Raw genomic sequence first — 9,502 nt, forward strand, 5'->3', positions numbered from 1 at the left:
GCCCCATTCTCTTTTTTTTTTTTTTTTTTAAGATTATGTGGAGGGTAATTTGAGCCTGCAACAATTTACAGGAGAACAATGATGTTATGCTTTTAAGAATGCTAATGTTATAATTGTAATGTCGCAACCCTATTTAATGCCAAAATGACAACCGGTAATGTTTGGGAATATTTGTATGAAAACAATGACATTTCATATTTTAACTTTGGCATCAGCAAACTTTGAGGGAGGAAAAAAAGACTTGGATTTAAATGTAAATCGGCCTTTTATGAAATTTGCCCTTTGGTTGAACGGCAATCTCTAAAGCCTTCAAGATCGATCCAATGAAGAGGTTTCATAATTAAAGCTTACTTTTCAATCTCTCTAGCAGAGGCAGAACGTATTAGTTATCCAGGGATTGATCAAATCCTTGAGGGTGCTGAACCATGTGGATGTCTGTACATGTGCATTTTATGGAATTCATAGACAGAAATACAACGCAAGCTCATAAAGCTATTGACTTCACGGTGCTCTAAGCGACTACAAACTGCTTGGTCCCTCCCAAAAACCAGCACACCTTCTCAGGAGGAGATTTTATGTGCATTGAAATGACTCTGGGGGCTGCATTTAAGACTGAAGATAGTGGGCCAGCAGATGGCACAGATGTTACCTCACTGGACTCCCACATGGCCGACCACGGTTCATGTCCTGGACCCGGTGGCTTAAAACTCATGCTGGGGGTGTGTGTGGATGCTCAAGATCCCAGAAGGAGAATGGAGAAAGGATTGTGGCATGGCCATTCCCCTGGGGAGTGATTTCTCACTTTCCCTCTCATGATCTCTGTCTCTCTCTCTGGTGGGCACACACGCCCTAAGGCAAAAAAAAAAAAAAAAAAGATGGTGCTCCTAAGGGATATTCCGAACATGTAAGCAATGGCAGTATTATTTGCAGTAAGAATTAACACAAACAACTAATTGCTACTTGCTAAACATTGTTCTGAGGTGACTTTTTTTTTAAGTTTTTAAAAAATTATTTAATAATAATACTATGTTAAAATTTGTTATAGGGCATGTGGCCACACCAGAGAGAGATACACAAAGAGAGTTGGAGGGAAAGTGAGAATGCAAGCCAGCAGGTCCGGGACTAGAACTGCTCTCAGCCATGCGGGAGTCCAGCACTTTAACCACCACACTGCCTTCTGATTCCTGAGGGCTTCTTATATATCAACTGAGTTAATGTGCCAACAATCCTTTTAGGAAGGTGTTACTCTCATGTTACAGATAAACTGGCCACAGAGAGGTTGGGAAGCTTGCCCGAGGTCTTGGCATCCAGAGGCAGAATGGAGTCTTGAGCCCCGGCAGCCTGAATCTAGACAGTTATGCTTTTCATTACTTCCGCTCATAGCCCCTCTCAGTGGCCTTTTTGATAGCATAGCTTTGGGTACATACAGTAGGTATTTATTCTAATTGGCACCTTGACCTTTTCAAATAATGATCTTTTGGGGTAGGCATATCAAAGGAATTGGTTTCCATTATAAAAAATTGGGGAGGGGGTGCAACAGTGGCATGCGGTTAAGGCGCTGGGTCCCCCATGGCCAACTCTGTGGTTTGAGTCTCAGACCCAGTAGCTTGAAAATCACACCGGATGTGTGTGCGTGCATGTCCCAAATCCTGAGAGGACAGAGGAGGAGGGATTGTGGTGTGGCCATCCCCCCGGGGTGTGATTTCTCACTTTCTCTCTGTCTCTGATGAGCACATGGACCCTATAGAAAAACAAACTGGGAGGGGACATAAAAGCACCGAGAAGAAAATGGGATTTTCTGATAATCCTGGCGTAACCACTGTGAACATTTGGCATGTGTCGTTTTACCACTTGATTCCGTGTGAGCAGGTGTGCCTGCTCACAGTCCCCTGTGAATATGACTAAGCCTGTGTGGAGGAGTGTCCCAGACCTCTGCCACTTCTCACAGATCCCTGCTCCAGCGACAAGGGCAAGTCCGACTTCAGACATCCAAAGCAGAGCGGTGTCCTCTTCCCCTTTGCTCTTCTAAACAGTTTTGACACAGACTTGCTCTGAAAACCAGTGGAACCTGGGGCTTGGTGCTATGCTACCAGCTGCGTTTCTCCCTCTCCTGCCATGACAGCCAAGCATTCGGATCCTCTCCCACGCTGATTGGAGCTCGGAGAAGGATCCATTCCAGCCCCCTCATGGTCTCTGACGCTCAGGCGTTCCCTATTCAGTGTTTGGCTCCTCAGAAGGTGGGAGAAACAGCTAGCAGTACTCCTCACCAAAGGAAGTGGAGAGCATAAGTAAACATAAGAGACATGACGTGGGTACGTAAGGACACGAGTGGCTCACATGGTTGTCACATTAAGCTTATTCAGTACTAAAGGAACCTAACGGGCCACCAAAGTGTGTCTGAACTCTAGGGAAGAGGGGCGGTTTCAAGATTGCCAAGCACTTACTTGGTGGGACCAGTGTGTCTCTATCTGTGTGATGGGGTGGAAAGGAGAGGAAGGACTCCAACACTAATTGGAGGGTGAATCCTTTCTCCATTTCACTTGGGCAGGAAGTGTGCTAAATGGAAGAACGGGTTTCCCAATGTTAAATTGCAGCACCAGGACATTACAGAGATGATCATGCCAGAGCGGGATGGTATGAAACGTGGTTCTATGTGAGCAGGTGCTAAGAGTCCAACTGGGATCTCTTACAAAGGTTGCAACCTCTAGTGCAGAGCGTTATCAAGTAGAAGAAAGAGAATCTCAAACATCAGTGTTGCTCGTGGTTCATGGAGAAATGGAAGGTTGCTATCAGATCTCTAGCTGCGAGTGTCAAGAGGCAGAACTCCCTGGTGGTGGGGCACCTAACGTGTGGATCCCACAGCAGCACTCATTCAATGAATCCTTGTGAGGCAGATCCTCTGTCTACAATCCTATTTTTGCCACTGGAAGTTTAATGTGGAATGAGACCGAAATGATTCCTGCTCTCTGAGTAACATATATTAAAACCTCAGGGTCAAGAGGCCATTCTGAGTCTGTATAGATGGTATAAATGATTTTATTAAAGAGCAAATGGGAATTAAGTGTATGAAGTGACTTTTCCAAGGGCTCAACTAGTCAGTGAGTTAATCTGTCTCAACCCTAAATGCTTCGGGTCAAGGCTTTGCTTGTGTATTTGGGTAAAACCAGTAGAATGGATATATGGGAAAATGTTCATGGAAAAAATAGAATTAAATACACATTTATTTGGGTGCAAACATGTTTGAAATCTATGCATAGCTTTTCTATCGTATGCATCTTCTGTGAGCTTTTGAAGATCTGTTGTGTGTGCATGTACGTGTGTGTATGTGCATGTGTGTGTGTATTATGAGGAATTGGTTCATATGATCGTGGAGACTGAGAAGTCCCACAACTGTTTACAAGCTGGTGGTGCAATTTAGTTTGAATTTGAGGGCTGGGCACTATGGAAAATGGTGGTGCACATCCCAGTGTGAAGGCCAAAGTCAATGAGGTGAGATGTCCCAGATCATATACAGTCAGGAAGCAGAGGGGGAAGAACGCCTTTTTCCTCCACCTTTTGTTCTACTGAGGCTCTTACTGGATTCGATGAGGCCCACCCTCTCTGAGAAGGGCCATCTCCGAGCCTACCAATCCAAACACTAGCCTCACCTGGAAATAGCCGCATAGGCGCACCCATAAACAATGTTTAATCTGGGCACACCACGGCCAGACAAGTGGACACACGATATTAATCATCACCACCACCCCCCAGAGAGAGACTGATCTATTCTATGTAACTATAAACCTTTCATACAGCTACTGCTGCAAAAATTAATGGTCCAGTGAGCAGATATCCAAGAGGTAGCAACCTTTCTGAGTGAGGACCAGACTGGGCAGTCCTTTGGGGGCTCGTTCTTCTTTAAAGGCATTCCTAGCTCATGGGAATTGTCCTTCACACGAGGTCCATGGGCCAGAAGTGGCTCTCATAGCCACCTGTTAGGAGGGACCACAGGACGTGGCCTCTCCAGCTCAGGAGCACATTACCCCGCTCAGGGAGGCAGCAAGTCTGGGGCAGGCAGCAAAAAGTGAAGACAGTGATCTCATCAGAAAGCGGGTGGACTGTCGTGGGATTAAACTGCCATTCATCAGCCCTGGGTCCTGGGCAAAACCTGGAACCGAGCGGCAGTGAAAAAGTAGGCAACGTCGAGCCTTTCAAATTGGATCTCCGTTCTATTTCCACAGAGCCTAGAACAACCCTTGGCAGTAAATCTGTTGAAGGGCAGCCTAAATTAACCTGTTCTTGAAAACAGATCCGTTCATATCAAGCTTAGGTGCTCATAACCTAAAACCTATAGGTCAGTGACCTTAGAGAGGAGTTATTAGTATGTTTGTTTTCACGTGGAAGTTCTGGGCCGCTATAGAAGCTTCAGTCATTGAAGACCCAGGTCTCTCCCTACCTGTAGACCCACCAGCCTTAGCCTGGCTTTCTTCCCTTGGGAGTCCTCACAGTCTACAGCCCACATGACGTTCCTGTTCTGCCATCATATCTGGAGCTCAAGTGTCCCTTAGGAGGAGGGGCCAGGGCAAGAGAGTCACTGTGGGGTCATCTTGTTTTATTGTTTTCCAGAACCTCTACTTGATGACTTGTGATCGTGTTTCATTGGCCAGCCCTTTGGCGAGGAGTCTGGGAAACTTACCTGATGATCCCAGCTAATTGCCACCCCATCACTGGAAGGGAGTATCTAGTCTGTCAAATACCACAAGGGAGCTCGGGGTGGTGTATGTGTCTGCGTCCTCCATGCCAGGCACTCTTCCCCGGGGTTTTCATGTGGATCTACACAGGATTTAGGGCCTGAGCTCTGGCATCAGCTGGCCTGCATTTGGCCTGACTCTAGAGCCATGCAATTCCTTGTGTCTTTTTCTTTGAAAGGATTTTGCTATAGGGCGTGTGTGCTTGCCAGAAAGACAGAGAGAGACAGAGACAGAAAGCGAGAAATCACTCCCCGGCCCCCGGATGGCCTCCTCCTCCACTCTCCTCTTTGGGTCTTGGGCATGCACAGACACACATGCCCGGTGTGAGTCTAAGTCACCGGGTCCGAGACTTGAACCACTATTTGGGAGTCCAGTGACATAGCCATTACGCCTACTGTTGGACCCTGTGATTCCTTGTGTCTTAACCTTTTTTTGCCCTGCAGTTGCCTTGCCTACAGATAAGAATCATTTAACCTCTAACTCATCAGGGTGTGGTGAGGATGGGATTTGGTAAGCAGAAACCTTAGACCAATGGTCCCCAACCTTCCTGGCACCAGGGACTGGCTTCATGGGAAACAACCCTCCACAGACTGGAGAGGGGCGGGGGTTGGTCCCAAGATGACCCAAGTGCACCACGTCCACCTTGCACTAAACAATGAAGCAATCACATAACAGTAGGGTTTGCACCCCCCAAGAATCCTGTACCAGCACTGACCCGACAGGAGGTGGAGCCTGGAGGCTGTGCCAGCAATGGGGAGCAGCTGCATCACAGGTGAAGCCTTGCTTGCTGTAGGGCCCAGGGGACTGGCAGCGGTCTGTGGCCCAGTCCCTAACAGGCCGTGGGCTGGCACCAGTCTGCAGCCTGGGAGTTGGCAATGCCTGTGTTAGGGCGTATCCCATGCCAGGACTATGACTGTCAACTGTGAGCATCTCACTGTCGTCCTTCTGCAGCCCTGTATGAGGATGATCCATTTTTACAGACAAGGGAATCATGGGCACCCTCCACAAGGGGATTTGGGGACACACTATGCGTGGATGTTAGGTCCATATAGCCTGAGCAGAGGAAGGGAGGTGAGGAGAAATGATTCAGGCTCATCTTTCCAGACACTTGAAACAGAGAGAAATAGGACAGTCAGTTCCGTGTGGAAAAAGACAAAGGAAAACATCTGTCAGTCGGGGATGACTCTATGCCTGGTGGGCAGTGGAAGGGGACGTGCCTGAGAGCAGAGACCGTCTGGTGCTAGGTTCTCTCTGCCCCCTGGAATGCACTGCTCTGTGCCCTCACCTCCACCTACTCCAGAACATTGTCATTGTGTCCAGACTGTCCTTCCTCCTGAGCCCCAGGGAGATGGGCCCACCCTAGCACAGCCTCCAGACAGATGCTTGCTGGTCTGGAATGTTCGCTGCTGCTGCTGCAACTGCAGAATGAGAACCTGGCTGATCTTGGTGCGTTGCGGCTGCCATCACGCAATGCCATAGGCTGGGCGGCTTATAAGCAACAGAACTGTATTTCCCACGGTTCTGGAGGGTAGGAAGTCTGAGGTCAATGTGCCAGCAGATTCTGGTGAGGGCCCCCTTCCTGGTTCATAGGCTTCTGTGTCCTCACGTGGAGAAAGAGGTAGGGGAGTTCTCTGTGGCCTCTTTTATGAAGGCACTAATTCTATCAATCCCCAAAAGACCCACCTCCTAATACGATCACAGTGAGAATTACATCCCAACCTGTAAAATTTGGAGGGCACACAAATACTCATTCAATTGACGGCAGGTGCTTGACTGAGCAATGATCCTAAAGGGAGGCCCTGTCAGCAAGCACCACAGTGCGTGAAAGGAAAGACATAGTTTCACGGGAACACAAAGCAGGGAGGAAAACAGCCTGGGGTGGGCAGTTGGGTAAAGCTTCAGGATGGAATTGGCATTTGACCTGGGCCCTGAGGGCTGACCAGGAGTCTGCCTGGCAGGGATCGGGGTGAGAGGGTGTGAAGATTGTAGTCCGTCCAGGGTGTCAAAGTTTCATTCCGTGCAGCTGCTACATGTCACCGGCTTAGAGGACACCTGAAGGGAGTGTAGGTGAGAGTCAGAGGACTGAAGGAGGAAGCCTCCTTCCTCCCCACTCCTCTACTGCTTCCAGGGAACAAAGAGCATTCCAAGTAGCCCACCCCTTCATTTTACAGTAGAAGAAACTGAGGCACACCCATGCAACATGGCATGCTAATCTGTGGCAGAGCGAGAACCTTCTGGAAAACCAGCAGTGTCCTCCAACCTGGAGGGAAACGTATTGGAGCAGCAGCCTGCTTTTCTCAAAGTTCTCCGGAAAGGCGGCTCGGGGCTCAGAGGACCTTGAACTTGTCCTGCACCCTCCGCTCTTACCCACGGGCTCTATCCTCTGTCTCCCGTGTCTCGCGGTCAGGGTGCTTGGGAGGCAGAGGCTTTCAGAGGAGGCGATGTGGGCGGGGTGGGCTGAGCAGTGCAGACTACAAATGCACTGTGTTTAATGTCACAGATGCAATCCGAAATTTGTATGTCAGTCTGTTTTTTTTTTTTTTTCAAATTCAATAGAATCTTAAAGAAATTGGGTGGGGGTGTCCTTTAATGGAGTTCAAACCTGCCTCTTTTTAAATTTTTTTTTTTATCAAGTGAAGGGTCCTTTTGTGATGCAAATCATGTCTCTGTTCTGTGAGCCGAGATCCTGTCTTGGCTTTCTTTACACGAGACACACCTCTATGGCAAAATGCGGGGCTCACGCGCAGCATTTTAAATGCAGGCTAGCGTCCACCCTCTCCCTTTGTTGGAAGGCTTGCTTTGGTGGTCTTTGTTTATACCAGGTATTCTTTTGGCCACTGGAGGGCCCTCCAGATAGAGAATGACTGGAGAGTCCCAAATGTGTTCCCTGAGCCCAGACTTCAGCTCACACCCAGATTTTTGAGCATGCAGCATTTCTTGCAAATCGGATTTAACTGGGGAGACTAGCAGTAGCATTGATGTTTCTTTTATTTAGGAATTTAAGCATAAAAGAAACCTCTATTTAAAAGAGCAGCTTTTGGATTATCGTCTATTTGGAGCTGGAATGGAGGTGCTAATCTTGTCTGTGGAGAGTGATCTTGCAGAATTCAGCAGAGCTTAGGAGAGCGGAGCGCCGAACAAAGGTTATTTCTCTGTGAAGAGAATCACACCGAGAGGGACGGAGTGCCATGGGGCAATAGAAATGATCTGTATAATGAGCAAAGAGAGTCTTAGGACTGGGAAAAAAAAAGTTTGGGAGGGTGGCATCTCACCCTTAAACACTTAGGAAAGCACCAAATCGCCCATGTTTCTTTCCACGCTGCATTCCCCCCCACCCCTTCCTCAGTTTTTCTGTCCTGTTGTTGGAGCCTAGTTCAGAGATTTTATTTTGCTGAATGTTGACCAAATACTCTAAATTCAGAGTACAAAGATGTCTAGGCAGCATGAAAGATGTCCAGTCTTCCATGCATCTTACCACAGAACTGTCGCCAAACTAGGGAGGAATGAGAGAACGTGTCAAGTGTCAAGAAGATTCCAGAAAAGAAAGATAGGCCAGTGACCAGGTTTCCTCAGTTTATAAAACAAACAAAAAGTTCACGACAACACTCCGCGGCAGATCACTATCGAACTAGACTAACAGGAGGCCTCCCTATCTAATCGTTTAAGGCCTGAAGGCAAAGTGAAGTTGATGCTATGGGTGTGCCCAGCCCTCTGAGCTAGTAGTTTTCCCAGACAGGCTTCAGGAGACACACAGGCTCGTGGGCAGCCTCAGGCCTGAGCCTGGGCCTGAACCACTTAAGGCCGTGGGTTCCATAGAGACCGGTGTGGCCCTTGGGGCTCTAGTTGGTGAGTGTGGCCAGATCCATGAGGACCGGGCAGGTTTCCTGTGTTAGTCCAGCTGTCAAATGGGAAGGAGAGGTTTTCTGCATCCTCCTCATGGTAGTCAGGTTCTCAGACCCACACAAAGGGCAGTTATTTCTGTACCTATCTGGGGCGGGGGCAAAGAAAGAGGAAGGGCTAGGCTCCAGCAGAGCACTTCAGTTTCTTTTTGAACCTGGGAGTTTTACAAATTTTTAAAAAATTTTTGCTTTTAGGGAGAGTGTGCACGTCAGAGAGACAGGGAGACAGAAAGCAACAAACCACCCCTCAGGGAATGACCACGCCCTAATCCCATCTCCATTCTCCTCCTGGGATCTTGGGCATATACGCACACATGCCCAGCCTGAGTTTCAAGCCTCTGGGTTCGGGGCTTGAACCACAGTCAACCATGTGGAAGTCCAGCATCGTAATCATTATACAATCTGCTGATCCCATGAACTTGGAAGTTTATTGCTAAGGTGAATCCAACTGTGTAGGCAGGGGCCAGATGGTATACAACAGTAACACACCATGTTCTGTGAGGTGAGCCCCATGGGAATGTTCTGGGTTCTTGCCCAGAGACCTGGCTGAGTATCCCGGGCACATGCGTGTCCGTGAGCCAGGTTGGCTTAGGCCGGGGGAGGATGGTGGCATCAAGTTCCAGTTGGGGGTGCCCCTCTCTCTCCTTGGCCTTTGTCTCTCTTGATCATGGAAGAAAGAAAGAAAGAAACTTTAAGAAATGAGTGGAGGGAGGGCACCTGATGGTATGGTGGTTAAGGCACTGGACTCTCACATGGCTGAATACGGTTTGAGTCCCGGATCTGGTGGCTTGCTTTCTCACTTTTTCTCTCTCTCTCTCTGATCAAATTAAAATAATAATAATAATGATAAAATAAAACAAAATGATTTAGGGG

This window comes from Tupaia chinensis, unplaced genomic scaffold, assembly GCF_000334495.1.
Source record: "Tupaia chinensis unplaced genomic scaffold, TupChi_1.0 Scaffold000247_1, whole genome shotgun sequence".
Taxonomy (NCBI): Eukaryota; Metazoa; Chordata; class Mammalia; order Scandentia; family Tupaiidae; genus Tupaia; species Tupaia belangeri.